The 18,536-nt window shown below is 39.8% G+C and overlaps 1 long non-coding RNA gene across 1 annotated transcript in view; it reads right to left on the bottom strand.

Annotated features, from left to right (window-relative positions):
• Positions 1–247: 247 nt before the first annotated feature.
• LOC111261124 (uncharacterized) overlaps positions 248–18,536 on the bottom strand; it is a 63,331-nt gene continuing 45,042 nt past the window's right edge. The window contains exon 3 of the long non-coding RNA XR_002680797.1: positions 248–383. This is a non-coding gene — a long non-coding RNA (uncharacterized LOC111261124). The remainder of the gene's footprint in view (positions 384–18,536) is intronic.

Genomic DNA, 18,536 nt, shown 5'->3' on the forward strand with positions numbered 1-18,536 from the left:
TCAATTATTTAATGTATACAATGCGGTTAGCCGTTACCTATTCGTTTGTATAATAGCATTATATAAATCTGCCAGAAGCATCCGTCCGCTTAAGGCAAAACACAGATCCGATTATTATTATTACCGCTTTACTACTTTTGTCGAGTGCGATACTTCGCATCATACTTGATTAGCCCCGTACGCGCCCCTTACCTCGCGACCATTGCCTTCTTCAAGTCGACTTCTACAGTTAATCCAATCTCCTCAACAGGTAGCGTCTTTTATAGTATTCCAGCTATTCGACTCGAGCCGACAAGTTACAGCTGCTTGACTTTCTTCTTTCTGTACAAAATACGTTGCTTACAAGTCGAAACTGAATACTTTCTAAGGACGACGGCGGTTTCCTGCAAAATGTGAGAAGAAGAAGAAGAAGAAGAAAAAAAAAAAAAGCCAAAAATGTCTGCTTCGCGATATGCCTACTGGATTCCACAGAACCAAGAGCCATTCATTTATATTAACGCTAATAGAATCCCGCAACAATATTTGAATTCATGTCTATAGGAACCGATATGGAGATCAGTCAAGGCGGTTCTGACAGTAGGGTTATTGAAACGATCTTCACAACCACGCTGCTCCGAGAAGGACACGTTTCAATGTCCGCTAACGTTGCCAACGATCAGCTATCTGATTAAATTAGTCCTTTGTGGTAACGGCGGTAGAAGCAGAAATTGTTGCAGTGACAAAGCGCCGAATATCAACGATATCTCGATATATTACTTTGAAGAAGACCGTCACGAAATGGAAAAATGTGTATTTTAATACACACACACACACACACACGTCGAAGAAGTTTGTCTTATCCGGGTTATTATGAGGGGTCCAATACACAGAATACATTCAATAACAGAATGTTGTGGAAAACTTAATAAGGATAATAGGTCTCACGAATTCGATAAAGCGCCATAGCCTTGGGAAAAGGTAGACCAGGGGCCAAGTCGACCGTACATGTTACTGGCGTCATTCAGCGATTAAACTCTGTGATAACTGATAAAATACCAAAAGTGCTCTACTTCCTGCCAGCCCGCCTTGTTGCCAAAGAGACTAATGCTTGTAAAGCACAAGGCAATGGAGCCGTGTGTGAGAACTTCCGAAAATATCGCGCAAACATCGCTATAAGGACCTTGTACTACCTAATATTATTTTTCTCCACTTCAGTGAGACCTGGCAAATTTTTGAAATCAGTAGCTTCCTTTCTAGGTTACCTTCCGCTGTATAGAAAACGTTCAACAAGTCTGTCCAGAAAACCATATGAACTCAAAGGTCCATGGCATAACGGTTTTCTACACACATATCATATCATTGGCCAAAAATCACGTTGGCACTCCCTTACATTTTTACTCCTTTTTTAAAGTCGTATCACATTAAAAATTTATTTAACGGAATCCCCTGGGGGAGTTCACCATTCATTATACATATCATGACAAATCTATATAATTAATAATCATTTAAATCAGCCGTGAACCCTCCTACTAGTCTCTGGCAAAGTGGTGGCTGCACAACTTAATTTCAAACTAGATACGTCAAAATGACTCTTTAGTTGACTAAAATGAATACTTTACGTTAGATTCAGTTGTAACCGTTCGAGTATAAATCACATTCAGAACCTACTCAATGGCTGGGGAAACTCGGACCGCTTTAAATTACGCACGAGAGTTGCACTTATAGACGAAGTGTAAAGTCGTGAAAGCAAGATAAAACGTGCTGTTTCCATCGATTATTATATCTATTTGATGTATTCAAAGGAGTATGAGCACCTTTCGGCGAGTATGTTTTTGCCGACGCCATAAGAGCGTTACCCATTATCTCGTTTTTTTGGTTTAGTTTAGAAGTTCCTTCAGGCGCTATGCCGCCTACGATAACATTTTAAATACCTATTTCACCTGCACTGTCGGTGTTCCCTCCGCCCCATTTCGTTTCGATCCTTAACGTCCGGCAGCGGCATTAGGCGGCTGGCTCCGAGCACGAAACAAAACGTGGCTTCGCCCGGATTCGAACCTAAACCGCCACGTGTCTTTAACATTAGCATGCGAATACGTTACCCTTTGAGCTATCACGGATACGTCACGTCAGAAATTGCACCAAACTGGTGCACCTAAAAGAAGAAACGTTCCCACAGGGTAAATTAATTACCAGTAAATTTAGCTAGCGAAACCTTAGCTGCGCATTGTGTCCACACTACGAAATCGCATACGAATCCGCTCAATTCGTTCGCGTTGTAGCGAAAAGTGTGTTTTTTTGCCCCTTAGATGGATACCATCTTAAATGAAATATTGATGTTATTGCTACTATGGTTACTGGCACAAGCGATTCACAAGCGACTTTCTATTTTATTAGCTCTGCTACTGCTAGTCAGTCCGCTCTGGGCATGATTTTGTTACTCCTGTTGTTGGTCGCTCAATTCCATCATCGTATGCTCAGCAGTCCAGAAGCTTTGGGAGTTCAGCCGTGAAAAGCAATTTCCCGACGGGAGAAATACGTCACAGAAAGAAACAATTTAGCCAGAAGTTTCAACGTGTAACAGCTTCAATTTTATTCGGATCCTCTTACAGACGACTCTCGTATTTTAGACATTGTTCAGCCAATCTATCCTAGGCGAGTGATCGCTTTATATAAGAACACAAATTCTGGGCTTAACTGTCGCTTCTTTGCTTGTTTCCCCTTCGGTTTGCTATTATTATTCTTGTTGTCATTGCACGTAGCTATTACCTGTTTAGGACTACGCTCGTAGCTTGGTCTCGGTTCTAAAACGAGGCTCTGGCCAGAGAAGATGCCTGCTGGACCTGCCGTAGATAGATCAGCTGAAAGATGAGCTCCCGGCCTCGACTGTTATGTTCGAGCAATAGCATCACATGGGAGCAGAGAAGTTTTACAACATGACCACTTGAATGCGGTATACAACTACTATTACGGCAACAGCGACGACGGCGACAAAGGCCGGCAGAGCCTTCATCTTATTATCTACTTTTTCGAACTCATAGGATACGCGGGCCGCACGTCTCACTGCGCCATGATGCACCCTAGCCGTTCGCAGAAGATGCTATGCTATATGATGACCGCCAACAACCACTTAGCGATGAGTCTAAGGGGTTTCTTCTTGGTGCATTTAATATTGAGTGGACTGTGTTGTCAGGGCACATTGGAACTTCTCACAATAGGGGCTTTTCGTTTTGGAAACCAACAACAGTTCGCCGCGATAGGGGCGGAAAACAGGCAGATTCATCTTAAAGAGACCATCAACAGCAAATAATTGCTACCAGTATTATAAATAATATAACTATTACTAATAGGAGACAGAGGAGACGGAATAATGCTTTTCAAGTTAATGGAAGAGCGAAAGGAAATGCTTCGGCATGCAGATTTCGCTTACTTGCATATACCCGAAGTAAATGTACTTATTAACACTGTTTGTTCGGCAAGTAACATGTATTTTTGGAATATGTTATTACAGGTGGAAAAAATTACACATGGTTAGAAAAACTGAGACATAAATATTGTATATTCATATTACGCACATTCTCTTTCTATAGTTGAAGTTACTGTGGCATGGACACTACCTAAGAGGATTTAAGTTTTTCTAATTGCTCTAATATAGCCACCGAATGGTCAAAACGTCAAATAGTTCGTTGGGGCTGTACATAACATTAGTCCTTAAAACGTGTGCAGCGGAAGTCCAAGTGGAAAAAAGTGGTCTTGCGCTTAATGACTGAACTGTTTTGCCCCTTTTATGTTATTTTCACGGATAGCATAGAGTGGACAAGTTGAGGAGAAGATGCTTCAAAACGAAGCGTCTAATGGCTAATTTTTTTCCGACTGTAATATGGTAAGCAGAGGCATCATTTCCGTACCATAAAGTGTTATTATTTTCTATCAATTTATTTTCAGAACTAGTTGCTAAGCGTCTCAGCTGCCCTCAACAATGACCTGTCGCTGCTACCAAAGATTATTCGATGCCCAACGTAACACACCAATACATATCTGTCTACTGTTCTTATTTAGCTTTTACGCTTTCCACTCTACCTATTTATTTATGTTTTACTTTTAGCTATCTACCTACGTTTTTCGGAGTATTTTGCATATTTGAACGTGGAGTAGTGACGTTATTTATATAGATGTTGCCCCAGGTGTTCCGCTGTAACATAGTTTGTATTATCAACTATAACTTGAAAACTAGCATCTAGGCATAAGTTTGATTATGAAATGAAGAAAGATTATGTCGTTTCAACATAAAAAAATCTAGAGAACAACTATAAAATATTTTTCCTATGAGTGCAGCTTACTTATGAAATGAAGTATACTTCATAATCATTTTAACAACTTCAATTTTAACGCTGCACTTCCGTATTTCGCAGAGATAGAAACTAATGGCTGCAATTACGTAACCTACCAAGTTCGATACGTTCGAATAATCAGTACAAGTTTAAAATCAGAGGGCAGAATCGGAGGGTTCACTGGATCTATGCAACTGAATACGTGATATTGACAGCATTGCTATATAAAGTTATTTTTATATTCATCAATAATATAGTACGACCCATCTTAAGTTATTATATAATACAATACAGAGCTAAGAATAATGCATCTGTAAAATGATAGATTGTTGAGCTCACGTTGGACCGTATATGATATGCAGAACAGAATACCTTTTACATCCTGAATGCAGGCTAATTTTTTTTGTTCTACTTCAGGATTTCATCCATGTTCTGCCAGTATGTTACTATTACACATTTACAATACTGTGTGATTATGCCCTGTTTACGTTCGTAACCTTCATTATTAAGGGTGGCAATAATAAAGTAACGATGCCACTAGGAATTGGGCTCCTGTCCGGAATGAGTCCAGACAAGGTAAAATAACATGAATTACAATACGATAATCCTCTAACTCATTCGCTCAACTTTTAGCCAAAAACTTAATTCAGTTATCCTATAAACACGCGACTGCGGAATCCACGAAGAGCTAGAAATATATTTGGGCCCATATTATGATTGTCACCAACAACTGTTAGCTAAACGCCCATCCATTTGACCTTCCATTAGAAAAGAGACGCCCAGCGAGTTATTTTATAGAAATAACTTCAACGAACCCGGGCCACCGCATCGCTATTAATAACGTTGTATATGTCGCACTACTCGATGAGAAGACTAAATAATCTAAGATCGAAATAATTTGAAAAATATCCCGCGTAATAGACGCCATGTTTTTATCGCTTGGTGTCGTCGTACAATTTTCTAGCTGCTAGCGTATATAGGAACTTGAAGGAATACTAAAGACGTTCATTTTGGTGCTATTGTACGTTGCCTTAGCGGTTGTCGCAAGTTCGTCCAACCCTACTTGAGGACTCAACTGAATATATCGAAATGTTAATAATGTCAGTGCGCAAGATGTTAAAGGTAAACTTGTTATAATGCCGCGTTGCTACAAGCATTCCGTACACAATTTAACACAAATTAACATTCATGGAATACTAGAAAAGACAAAAATGAGGCCGAAAAATTAACTTACTACTTTGATTTCGATATATATATACATATATGTATGTAGCATATACACGGTAATTGTACAAAAAAAAGGGACGCTATGAGGATCACACGATCATTAAATGTTTTTTCTACAATAAAATATATACCGGATTGCTATGAACGAATTTCCAGGCACGAGTGCACGTAAATGCATACAATTATCAGGGGGCATAGACTAGTAACATTGGAACCAACGGCCCTTAGCATCAGCTTATCACCTCCGACCCGGTAGCGAATCGACCGGGAGCGAATAGCTAATGTTGATCTTCCTCAGTTCTGTCGCTAAGTCGTCTCATTACCATCAAGAAAAATCATTGTTTATCCATTTTTTGCCTATTCAGGGATTTCTCGATAAACGTATTTTGCCTAACGTAATTGTAAAAGTTTTGATTATTGTGGCCGTTTTCATGGGCCATTTATTGTTAAAATTGCATTTGATTCCGCCAACTGGCGCTAACTCAGATGATAAGAAAAAACAACTTCAACACGGTCGTCTTCCATTGACTAAAGACTAGATAACACAGCACACGATACGTTACAGTTTGGAGACGAACAGTAACTTAACCTCATCCTTTAGTAAAGTATATACTGCTGTTTTAACAGAAAAAATTTCATTGGGAACTGCTAAACTCAATGGGCATTCGCTGTGTTGCGAATACGACGAGGTTTCTGTAGGGGTCTTTGGCTAATCTTTTCATAAGCCTTTTATCGACTTCTAAGGATATGCTTTTCTGCACGTTTATATTTGGCTCATATATTTCCAAAGCAATTTACACAGAAACTCAACTGGAAAGTAACTATACTCCCGTTCCATGCGTCTTTGGAGTGAAACCGAGATAAGGAAATGGTCTGGGTAGCAAAACCCAAGCTCAGACCAAGTTTAGAAATATGGCATAACAAAAATGAGAAATATTAGGGGGGTAAGAGCATTAGTTTACTTCATGTTGCTAAGACAGATTATGCACAACCGTATTATACACGTCTCTAGCTATGATGCGTCAAAGTTTGTTCACTGCTGTTGGCCGTTGTCTTTCATCACGACCCCTTGTAGGTACTGACTTCACGTACCGGCGGCCTGCACGCTTCGAAGCCATCAATGACCAGTTGAACATTTTGTATATGTCCTTAAGCATGAGACATCGGAAACTACAGCTTTCACCATCATTTTGTCACCCTCAACCCAGCGGGTGATATTTACCTCTTTAAGGTCTTTAGCTGCATCAGCGAATTGTTTCTGAGTCATTTTATCACCATCGAGGTAAACCATCGACCGTACTTCTTGTCCATCAAGGCGTTTTTCCATAAATATTTCGCCTATTTTGAACGTAATTACAGTTGTCTTCAACGTTGTGACTGTCTTTATAGTCCATCTGTCGCCATCTTTACTAATCGTCACGACAGGGGTGGCTGTCTCCGCAAACTTGCGCAACATAAAATTCACTCCAAGTTCCCTTAAGAAATTATCGAAGTTTTCACTGTCAGTTAACTTCCATTGGCCAATGAATGCAGAACTCATCGTTGATTCTGTTTTGAAGCGAGCAGCAGTTAGGTCAGCATTGACGCTATGGACCGTTGAGCTTCTAATATTTCATAAGCATATATATGGCGTTAATGGCAAGATCGCTTCTCGCAACAAAGTTGTCACCGGAAATTCGAAATGGTACCGACATCATCTTGCCTATCGGAAAAAAAAAACGAATTAATCAGCAGTTTTCCTAAGACATTGTTGTGGCAGGCAACACCCCCAAGGACGCCGTGATTTAGGAAAGGAAGATTCGGCCCATAGTGCAAGTTAATTATGCAAAGTGTGTCATAAAGTGAAGCTAAAACCGAGGATATACGTTTTTTAAACATTAAACCGTGCCATTATGTGTACAAAAAGAATTTAAGACAGCATGAAATACAGAAATATTTATCTCTTGCATGATCGCGCAGGGGGTGGATAAGTAATTAGCATTACATTTCGTTTACTGAGAAACGGATCGTTTTGTTTGTTTCTGTTTTGTTGTTTGTTTGATTCTGACGCGTTTAGTCACAGTTTGAAGTATCTGATATCGTCTAGGTACGGTGCTCTACTAAAGGAAGATCGACAAATGTTACACTTTCCTAAAGATGTAACATGAGGTGAGGGTGGAACGGAAAAGATCACTGGCGGAAGTTCCCTGGACAGACACCCCTTTCAATGCGTTCGACATGAGGTACAGAGCTAGAGTTAATCCAAGAAAACGAGTCGCGCTATTCCATTCCATAGAAAAAAAAAAACAATAATATATAAATAACAGTAGATTTGCAAATTTCAAGAAACAACGAAACTAGGCCAATAGATACATTGGCAAGCCAGCAACTGGTGCTGTTTTCCAAATAAGGAGAACTTTTTACGATAGCTGCAAACATGTATGTATTAATGCCGTTGTGGATCAAGAAGAAGCCTTCCTAGACCAGTCTAGAAGAAGGGACCATGGTGCTCCGAATTTGCATCCCAGATCTCATGCATTTCGCATCCGCTATCACTAATCTCAGCTGGTTGCTGATTTATAGTTTCTGCGGCTATGAGTCAAGTCTAAACGAGGGTCTTCATATGTGGTTTTGAATCCAAAACAGCAGCACCTATGAGGCGTAAGCTCGTGAGAAACTCTTAACATTTGAGAAAGTCATCTATAAAGCTACATAAATGCTAGCATCACGTGTAAGAGACTTGTTAATATAACAATGGCTTTAAAAAGTATTCGCTCATTGTACTATTGATCTACTATGAACACTCTTCTTCACGTTCAAAGCTATTCGGATTAATTGTACCTGGCTACCTTTTTTTTTTTTTTTTTTTTAACTTTTATCCTCAGCGCACCTGCGTGTACAACAGTAGGGCGAGCAAGTGTTTAATGAAATTACTGAATGACAGCTTTTGTACGTAGCCTGTTATAGTAATACATTGTATACTACGGTAAAATAAAAAAGTTTTTCATTCAGTATAGAATCTTTGCTCTGTGTACTTTAACAGGTTATGTACGTTTTTAAGTTCTATATAATCCAACGAGTCTAGTCATGCACTGCTCGATTTAATTTTGTTTTCGTCTCTTTCGTGACCTGATATATGCGAAATGCAGTCGACCTTTATTAGCGTCCGGAGAATCCGGCTATCAGGCCAGCGCTGGTCTGCACCGTAAGCCAAAGACAAACACACAATATATTTTCGTTGTTTATTTTTTTAAACTTTGAGACTTTGGAAAAAAGCACGTGCAGAACTAAACGGAGGGCAAAAAGAAGCACGATTATATTGCGTCCTGTAGTTGGGGCGTATTGCTACCGTTACAACTTAACTTAGTTCTCCGACTGGATACACAACTAGACAAATTTAGGTGAGATGTATTTCAATATTAGTATCATTGTTATTATTCGAACTTTTTAATGCTTGAATGACTGATGTAATCGATAACAATTTAGTGTTATTCCTGACGTCCTTGAATTTTTTTCACCCCACCTTTCTGGGTTGAGTAGTGATTTTCGGATAAGGCCCAGAATGAATTATGCTCGGCGTCAAACGCGGAGCTGTTTTCAAGCTTTTCCGTGGTTTCTCTAATGTCGCTAAATTGATAAGAAATCCAGTTATCAGTTTTCTGAAACATGTTTTTTCGTAATAACGGTTACAATGAAAACGTTCCTCTTGTCAATCGGATTAAAGTTACTTACACCAGGGCACAGCTCTGGATATCTTTGTACTTTATTAGTAAGTTGGAGCTGGGTTTATTCAGTCGATTTGTGTAATTTAAGCATAGGTGTGCCGCTTTAGCCGTTTGTTTAGATGACTGTGGAGTTAACGAAGAAGACTGCGAACGAACTGCGATTGATGGATGAACACTGACACGTAGGTGAGACCTTGTTAGGATCAATGAACATTGCTCACTTGCAGGATTTTACAAGAATAGGCCTTGTGTTGCTGTCCATTTAGACAATCAATGAGAACCAGCTATAAAACGCAAGGAAAAGGACGTTATTCAGGCGAATACAAGTGGTGCAATTTATATCTTGTGGGGTATTTCTTGTCTTTGAAAAGTTACTTCCCATCGATTCGACTATAGCATGCATAGGTGGGTTTTCTGTAATATAAACAATTACATTCCCTTTAAACTAACATGATAAACAATAAGTTAATAACGAAATCTGACAGCGAGTAGCAGATATAACACTATTGACTAGATCTGAATCAGAGACGACTGACTTCTTGCACGAAGAGGGACATAGAATTCGGTGATTTAATGAAATATTTCAATTCAATCTCATTGAGGTATCAGAAGCTTGCCAAATGTAACTTTCGATCAGTTGAGATTTATAATTGAGATCCACTCAGGGCTTTCAGTGATAGGAACTTGAGCAGACAAGTATTAGTATCAATAGTTATATCATAATCTTTCTATAGCTGCGTACCTTTTTAATCCCTATATAATGTTTGGCTTGTAAGAACTAGCATTATTTATATTTGCCCGACTCCATGTCTGGCACACTCTAACGAAAACAAAAACAGGGCAAAGATTACGTTTCCCTTTTCGCGAGATGCTGATCAACGTAATTCGCTATATTGTATACAACCATAGATTTGAGACGGATCTATTTACGAGCGATGTGAAGTTGTCGTTCTTGTTAGTCCGGTATACATTGTATATATATATATATATATATATATATACATGGATTAATTGTTGCGTTTGTAATTACTATAGAGACGTATCCATCTTCGTGTGAGTCCATCGACAGTCAGTAGAATCGGTTATGAACGTACGTGCATACAGGTAAATTAAGCATTAGCGCCATGGCATAGAATTTCTTGAAAAAATAAGGTGCTCGTTCTATGAAGTACGCACAAATACCACTACGCGTTTAGTTTTGAAACTTTGATATAGCCTCGATTTGAGGAACGAGTTTATAAATAACTGCTTCAAGCAGAGTCAAAGGTAACGCATATACTATTTTAACATATTCGATTTAACTAAAGGAATCGCGTGGCAGTGGTGTGAGAGGCTTGCTTTAGTCGTAGGTGAAGTACGTTCGCTCTCTGTTTACCCATAGGAGAAAACTGGAATCACCTGTACCAATTTATTATGTCGTGACTAGGTCCAAACGGTTCATCGTATCGTGCTTGTGTGTGTGTGGGTTTTTGATTATCGTAAGATTCTGGTTTCGTTATGTGATGCTCAATGTAACGTATTGGTTTATATCAACCACAATACTTTATCTTTATTCTTCATGTATCTGTGAAAAAAATATATTGTAGACATTGATTTAACACGATCATGATACAGCCTCGATCCTTTATTGCCGGGAAATTTTATTTCCGTCTCCTCTCACCACTGCGATAGATGTTGGGCCATTTTGTTTTCTGTTTTCAGCGGGCACGAACCTCTGCATAACGTTAGTAGATTCATTTTCTTCTCTCTAGCCTGTAGTGATCAGAACTGTTTAACCTATGAGCCAATTTACAATGACATATATTTTTAGTTAACTTCGGCTATGTATGCACCTTGTCTTGCTAGTTTGTTGATAGAAATGATAGAATATCTTGGAATACGTTTTCTCCAGCCCCTGTTGGATCCCTCCTTTTTTCTTGTGCGCTTCATGTTGTTTGGTCGATTTAGATGCGCCAAATTTTACCTTGGCGTCTTGAAGTTATTGCTTTAGGACATAGCTATTTTTAGGACAATTCGGATTTTCGTTTACTCTTCTAAATTCCTTTACATTTTCATTTGTGGTTTTTTCGTTTTGAATTTTTGTTACATTAGCACCCTTCCTCGGATCCACTACTAAATTACTAATTTAGCTATTGCGCTCCAGCTGTATTAACCAACTGTAGCATGCGTCATCTATGGCGGACCTAGACCAACCTAAATGGGTAGGCAGGTTCGTAAATCGAGCAAAGCTATCACGTATTGCGTTGTCTCAGGGCGATGAACTCGAACCCTAAATAACTGTAGAAGTGCTGTTGCTTCTCTTCGAAACGGGATGACCTTCACCTTTGTTGAATTAGAAGCGACTAAACAAACGTCAAAAAACGGTACGGAAATTACTACTGACTAACAGTACGACGCCCAGTCATTGACATTGTGTTCGTTCGTCGCCAGAGTGAGCCTATCATTTTCGTGGACAACGACGTTTTTTACGTACGTGAACTCTGGCGTTCCGCTTCTGTGACCCACTGGGACGTCTGGACGCATGTGGCTTTGTGCCATTCAGAGAAGCTCCTTAGCCAGTGTTAATGCGAGACTATGCGATAATATTGCGGTAACGGTGACAGCATTTTTTCAAACAAACTAATTTAAAGCCGCTGATTGCTGGAGCGTTTGCACGACCGTTATCGTAAGCTGATTTAGCATACGTCTGGTTGAATCAGAAGGCAGCTTCAATTAATAGATGAAGATGGAGAAATTGCTACCAGCAAGATCGGAGGGGCCTACGGAGGTTTCGCGGTTACAAGACCTAGCGCGCATGCTTCATGGCTTCCCCTTAGTACTCAAAACAGTCCAAAGTCGAAATGCTATGAGAAAGTGCAAACCGAAGATAGGTCAAAAAACACTGTTTTTTTTTTTTTGTTAAAAATGAAAATAATATAGCATTCGTTATCTCCTGCAAGCTTTCGACCACCCACGAGGGTTAGGCCGCCGACGCCAATAACCAAATCAGATACCGCAACTTATACATAAGTGTGACGATACGGCTATCTAGGCATTGCATTTATGGACTGGTACATATCAGTTTATATTTCTCCCATGGAATATAGACTTTTTTACAACACATTGCGTAGACACGTTGTTCCGTATAGAGAGCCAGCTGTTCGATGCAACGCCTAACAGCGACGCGGGCCATCATAAATCAAAATATGTAATTTAGATCAATGATTCGCCCAATTTTATAGGTGTATTACATTTTTCCTAGTGAAATTGCTCAAAGTAATCTTTCGGCAAGGACAACGGAGCGGATTTATCATGCTAAGTGAGAGTTTCTTGCCTTTCTTCGTAGGGCGTGAATTTAGCTAGAGGAAAAAGCGGAACATAAACTGCGCAGAGCGTTTAAGATCTCGAATTTTTTGAGTCTACAAGCTCTTACTTACCAATTTTCCTTATACATTTTTTCGAAAATGCATTACGTCTCGTTGTCTTCATCTGTGGACACATGTGAGGTACATATGTCAAAGCTCTATAAAATGGGTTTGAAATTATACATACTTTGCTTTTTATTTGTGCCTGTATTGGAGCTAATACTCGTGTTCAATGATATCAATAAATGAATAAAGCAATAATCTCAAACTAGCTTAAATGAGGCAACGTGTCTCGTTGTAAATACGCTGTGTTGCTTCAAGCTTTAGGAGGAAAACACGCCAATTGCTATCACGTTTAGGAGTCTGTCTATAGCCAATAGAGGCTAATGTCTCCGAATGATTTGTCCGTTAGCGATTTGAATCGTCCTATGCATCGCGTGCGTATGTAGCTGCTGTCATTGCTGGTGTTATGGAAGAGGTATAGTAATTGCCCAGATGAATACCACGGATGGCATAAATGGACACGAAGAACAGGCGTTCAAATAGGAGCAGTGTTATTTTTAAGGTCAAATAAAAGGATCCTGGTTGATTCTGAGTAATGTCATGTCACTGAATGTAGTATTCGTGGAGTTTCGTGTGGCTTCTTCGAACTGGTTCTTCATCTCAGCAAAAGGTATGTGGTCTTCCGTCCGTTACTAAATCAATTCGCGAACGTTCTACATCCTATAGCCAATGAACATTCTTCCTGGCAGCCTTACTTTTCTGAAAAAGGATCTGTATGACGTGGTCTTTGCTATATTGCATCAGCTAGCCATGAGTGCGGGCTACAGGTTCGATGTTCACCGTAACGGAAGCATTTTCGAGCTACAAAACAAGCCAACGTCTCTCTTTTCAAACGCACCTTTACACACGGAGTGAAGATTGTCTGTTAGTAGATGAATAAAAACAAGCGCCGCTAGCTGATCTGCGTGATAAAAAATCCAGCAAATTCATTTTAGCATCCACTCTAAGCACGGAGTGGTGAGGAAGTCTCTCAGCCATGGCGTTAACAGAAAGCATCTGCCTGCGTACTATGACAGGAACGTATCAGTTGTTATCGTAGCCAATCCAGCACATCTGTTTATAAAACTCGCAAAGATTCGAGCTGTTAAATATAAAAACTGTTGATTTACAGTCGCATTTAGAATTCAAGCGTTTATAGCTCGGCTATGTAAATCTTGTTTCCGGTAAAGCAGTCATCTGTCCATCTAGCTGCTACCAGCCAGGGATCTGAAACATCATGTGTTTATCGGGATCTCTGTTGGAAAAGTCACAGAACTGAATTGTTACGCCCTGCGCAGACGAGATGTTTTCGTGCAAATGGGTGTGACTTCATTTGTTTTTCTTCATTTTCCGCTCAACTTTAAAAGCTCTAACAGCAACTTTGCAACTCTTTGTTTTTGTGCTACTTTAAGCGCCAATGTTTTAGCATTTATCAACACTCAACTTAAACCCGCTCACTGTATATTAGAAACTTCTAAAACATACACGTGGAAACTAATCCAAAAGGGTTTGCTTTTTCAGGAATACATGTCAGCATTTATAAAACTATTCTTCTAGTTAATGGGATAACTGGTTTCGGTTGTAGAGCGTTCCGTATAGGACGCTTCAGCCGATGTTCTATGGTCCCATGATGACCTAACCCGACCATGTTCATTCTTCTTACTCATTACCGAAGTCGTGGTTTTGCAATCCGAATTCTTCGAACAACTGCTACTCGCTGTTTAATTGTCAAATCATACATGGGTCATAAGCTAACTACGTGCCAGTAGGGATGTTTAGCTAGAGCAAGCCAAAGTTTAGAGTAATAAAATAATGCGCTTTTCGATTTTCTGCCTTAACACGATTTTCAGATTCATTAGAAAGTGGTTAAAGAGTAACATGTATCCCGTTAATGCGCTCTGCAAATCTAAACATTGCTTCCGATAAAACGAAACGTCTTTCTTCTTATTAACTTGATTTTCTTTTAATAAGTCCTAGTGGTAGAATTTAAGCCTCAATGCCCATGGGTAAATATTTTGAGAAAGTTTAATGCTGCGATGCATTGATCTTGATAAGAAGCCCTCACGATCTGTAATTATAACTGCATTGTAATATCTGAATTATGACCGAATTATATTATTATTTCTAGTCATTCGTGGCCATATACCCATCACGACACCCCTCATTGTCCAAGTTGCAGCCCGGTGGACAGTTAAACGCCAAACCCTGCCGCAATGCTTATACATAAACAAGCTTCTGACACGCACACATAAGTTCTCCCTGTGCCTGATGTAGTAAGAACCGATAGACTCATGCGCGGCATCTAACCCTTCTGTCCTTGCATTGGAAGCACAAACCGGAAGGTCCAGTTAACCTTCTACGGCCCCCGCTTCCGAGATGATTCTTCAAAAAGAAAAACGTATGCGTCATAAAGGCAACAATAGTTTTCCAGCTGGAGATCCGTTCCATCGGCTATGTAGAACGTTAACCATGCAAGTGGCTAACGCGCCACGGCGGCTCGACGGCGCTCTATATATCTTCCCTAGTATCATGATGTTGACCCGCGTACATGGACTTTTTGGCTTAATTCGATGACCAATTACAATTTCGAGAAGGATTTTTACATGATCACACTAAATGAGTTCTGCTTAGTTAAACAAAAATTTGTGTTAGGTCAAAGAAAAACTCAGAACGATATGATGGTACGTTTAACACCTACGGCTAGTTCGAGGTAATCTAGAGGTTAACAATCCGTTCCGCGGCAAATCGGATAGTTTAGCTTAGCTGTATCATGATTGAAAACGTACGGATACGGAGACAATGAGTACGAGCTAGCAGCAAAAAAACATTGTAACTATGTTAAAGAACCCTCATCGCCCTATATAACGTAATAACAATGACTAAGATAATGGCTAACCTACAAGTACAGGATCCTTACGGGTTTGAAAGAACAATTATGAGGACCTCTGCAGCGTACTTGATTATGCTTCATTTCCCGACTTGTACGTACTATTTCGATTCCTGAATTATTCCTCGTCAGCCAAGCAGAGTCAACAATTAGAGGTGATATAAATTTATTTAAATGACTACACACAAGTGTAGGGTGCAAGCCTTCAGCCAGACATGTTTAAAGCTCTTTGTTTCATTCTAGCACTTTTTCTCCGCAACACATACTCCAATATCGTTTGGCAAATACTCGTCAATTAATTCTCCTTTCCAAAATCGGTGTTATAGGATATACGTAAACAGATTAAACCATCCTATTGTGACCGCTCTCAACAGTTTCTTCTAACTATAATCGTTCAGTCAATCGAAAAATCGGCATCATGATGCATCTCTAAGGTCCCTGACGCCGATGACTAGGCATTTGAGCGATGACCATCAATGGAAGCGCGTTAGCAAAGCTTATATGCGCATATACATATTTAGTCGGGCCGACTAAGTCACTCGACGTTTTCCCAGGCGAGTATTGCACTCCCGCACGTGGTCCATTTTTTTTTCACGTTGAAAATGGCGGTATAGGACATAATTGCTTGCTTATGTAGGGCTCCAGATCGTTCTCTTAAATAATTCCCTTGGAAAAACCTTTGAACGATAGAGTGAGAGACATAATGTTCAGCAACAGTTTTACCAATGGAAATATTTATAAGGCTGTGAAAAAGTCTGCACATTCAAGCTGTAACTGGAAGTATACCCATAACTTAATTTCGCTGTAGGGCGAAATAATACCTTTTATTTTAGCAAATCGAATACCGTCATGGCTTTACGGTGTCCTCTGTTGCGGTGCCTGCGGAATTAAGTAAACCTGATAATATCCAATATTGTAGTCCGTTTTCTAGCATCGATGACCGTAGCTATGGGCTTTCTGCGCTGATAAAAAAAATTACGCAACACGCTAAAGGTATAAACGACTGAGAATAAAATACCTAGATAAGAGGCGACGTCTCTGTGTAAACAAACTGCTATATCATAGTGTTTATATCTACTAATGCTTACAAAATGCTCGATAGTATAAGTGCAAGGTGAAGATTTAGACAGAGCTCCCATATCTTTTTCTATGATGAATCTACGTACTTTACGCCGACGTACGAGGATCACACGCGCTGTATGTCATAGATCTAATCGTCTTTCAAAAACGGAATCAGGTCAAAAACGAGAATAAGTTGTTGATATTTTCGATAGTTTTCTTGGGCAAGTTAGAAGTGTACAGTTCCTTTCATATAACACTAGACTAACTTATAGCCCAAAGATTCAAATAAGTTTTTTAATATTCACTACTGATACACATCCGAATTTTCGCGAAAAATCCGCCCTTTTTTTTATATGTAATTTTAGACTACATAGATAATTATGTACATTAATTTAATATAAATTTCACAAACTGTGCATAAACAAGTGTGCTTTTGACTTCAATTTGGTAAGTTCTACCTAAATGAAGCGTGGCTAATAAGTGAAGCAGTCGAGTCGCATATTTTGTTAATGCCAAAGAAAGATTCCTTAATGTTTTCCTTATTATTTGTTTACTTTTTATAATACCAAACTAGCAACTTTCAAGTCAAGTCAAATATTTTAGAATGTCGGACAAGAGTTCCGTCAAGGATTTCAAGCCATGGGTATTGTATGGAGGTTTAGACTTAGTCTCATTCTACTGAGTAAAAAAGTGTTAAGACAGTCTCAAAGGTGCAGGTGTTTTTTTTGTTATGACTGCTTGTGTCTATATGTCCGTTCGCTGGCATACAAAGGTCCATTAGAGCCCCACTGTTAACTGTGTATATCGTGTTGGCCTGATGGTGCTTTTGCCATTAACACGAGGCTCGAGAATTTCAAGGTGACCGAAGCATTATTCTCACCTGTAAAAAGACTTCTTTTTCTGCCGAATCAACCTCTGTTCAAGAAAAAGCCTCAACGGAAACCACGACAAAGAGAAGACCAGACTATTTCATCCTAGAACGCTGTAGGATGAAATAGTCAAGCATCCCATGGTGATTGTCCCTCATATACTGTGTGTGTGCTTTGTTGGGTGAATATGTTTCGCTGTCAGGCGCCCATCTGCACATCATCAAGATGTCAGTTGAAAATACGCTAGCTGAACGGATGTTCTATCTTCTGGAAGGCCTCGATTTTGGCACCGGAAAATAAACCTTCCTGGAAATTTCTTTTTAGGAGGACCAAGGTGCCAACAAACTGATCTCTGGTTAAAGTAGGGTTGTGCTTCTATATACATTTCAGTACTCTCTTCTACCTCAAAGATGTTAAAAAAGCGATGCGGGGCTGCGGCAACCTCGTATTCGTGGCGCCACCATGGAAAGCGACAAACTGCCAAAAAGTGTAGCTAAAGGGATTGTGGCTGGATGGTACTGCTCACCTATATTCAAAAAAATCAGAGACAGTGTGAGCTTAACATCTGCTGTTTTTCAGCAAACGGATGAATATTACACGAGGTCGAGGATAACGAGGTCAAACCTGGCCGACAAACAACTGCACGAGGTTCGCGACACGGAGTCCATCGTCTCTCGTATGGCAAAAGCCCTATTCAAACGCAGCTATCGCCTCTTCTTTTCTAGTTCTATGCTGACATTCTTTAGAAGACAAAAAAGACTAGGCCAACAACTCAGGCTCCAAAGGGTTGACTTGGACTTAGGTAGGATGTGGGTAAGCGTGCTCTAGATAACTCGAGCAGGACGTAAGGGCAAACCGGGGTTAGTTATCACAAAGAACGTCCTGCTAGATCCCCGTAGGACAAAGTCGGAACAAGAGGGCATGCTCTTGCGTGGGAAGGGGCCATTGCACGTAGAAGTAAGCTTTTCTTTTTGCTGTTATGCACACGCACATCTACGATGAGACATGCGAAGGATTCATAAGGTCTCTTTTTCCATTCGCTGCTGCAGTTCCTTCAGGAATATCCTTGCCTGCATGTAATGAAACGTGAGTGT

Source organism: Varroa jacobsoni, unplaced genomic scaffold (genome assembly GCF_002532875.2).
Source record: "Varroa jacobsoni isolate VJ856 unplaced genomic scaffold, vjacob_1.0 scaffold_521, whole genome shotgun sequence".
NCBI classification, from domain to species: Eukaryota; Metazoa; Arthropoda; class Arachnida; order Mesostigmata; family Varroidae; genus Varroa; species Varroa jacobsoni.